This window comes from Gekko japonicus, unplaced genomic scaffold, assembly GCF_001447785.1.
Source record: "Gekko japonicus isolate JY-2015 unplaced genomic scaffold, Gekko_japonicus_V1.1 scaffold6069, whole genome shotgun sequence".
NCBI lineage: Eukaryota > Metazoa > Chordata > Lepidosauria > Squamata > Gekkonidae > Gekko > Gekko japonicus.
In genome coordinates, this window is record NW_015166021.1 from 23,142 (window position 1) to 24,438 (window position 1,297).

General features: G+C 46.4%; 1 pseudogene; it reads left to right on the forward strand.

Moving 5' to 3' along the window:
• The window catches only part of LOC107110708, a 4,061-nt pseudogene extending 3,075 nt beyond the window's left edge, over positions 1–986 (forward strand).
• The last annotated feature ends 311 nt before the right edge of the window (positions 987–1,297 follow it).

Consider the following 1,297-nt stretch of genomic DNA (forward strand, 5'->3'; position numbering starts at 1 on the left):
ACTGTGGTGCTCTTCAACGACACCGAAGAACCCACACAGGGGAGAAACCTTTTGAATGCTCAGAGTGTGGAAAGAGATTCACTCAGAGTACCAGTCTTCAAAATCATTTGACAACCCACACAGGGGAGAAACCGTTTGAATGCTCAGAGTGTGGAAAGAGATTCAGTGACAGTGGCACTCTTCAACGACACCGAAGAACCCACACAGAGGAGAAACCTTTTGAATGCTCAGAGTGTGGAAAGAGATTCACTCAGAGTACCAATCTTCAAAATCATTTGACAACCCACACAGGGGGGAAACCATTTGAATGCTCAGAGTGTGGAAAGAGATTTAGTGACAGTGGCACTCTTGAACGACACCGAAGAACCCACACAGGGGAGAAACCTTTTGAATGTTTAGAGTGAGGAAAGAGATTCAGGCGGAATGGCGCTCTTCAGCTGCATCAAAGAATTCACACAGGGGAGATACTGTTTGAATGCTCACCGTGTGGAAAGAGATTCAGTGACAGTGCCACTCTTCAACGACACCGAAGAACCCATACAGGGGAAAAACTTTTTGAATGCTCAGAGTGTGGAAAGAGATTCACTCAGAGTACCAATCTTCAAAATCATTTGACAACCCACACAGGGGAGAAACCGTTTGTATGCTCAGAGTGTGGAAAGAGATTCAGGCAGAATGGCGATCTTCAGCTGCATCAAAGAACTCACACAGGGGAGAAACCATTTCAATGCTCAGAGTGTGGAAAGAGATTCAGGTGAAATGGCAATCTTCAACTGCATCAAAGAACTCACACAGGGGAGAAACTGTTTGAATGCTCACAGTGTGGAAAGAGATTCAGGCAAAGTGACTATCTTCAACTTCATCAAAGAACTCATACAGGGGAGAAACCATTTGAATGCTCAGAGTGTGGAAAGAGATTCAGTACGAGTAAGCATCTTAAACAGCACCAAAGAACCCACACAGGGGAGAAACCTTTTGAATGCTGACAGGGTAATGCACCCCCCACCTGATCACCATAGGGACCCCCAGCCTCTCTTCTACGTTCTAAGGCCTTGCCTCTGGTGTCTCACGCTGCCCAGCATTTGGCCACCCTGGGAACACATTAATGCCTTGAGTGCCCTTTAAGGAATAGCCGCTTGCCAACACCACTGGAACTCCTTTTAAATCAGCATGTCCAAAATGGTGGACTCCTGTGTGGTGGCCCATTATTGCCACAACTTAGTACAGCCTCCACATCGTAGAGCCTTCACATTAGCCCGTTTAAATGTTTTCCCCTCAAACGTGCTCTTAGGTCATT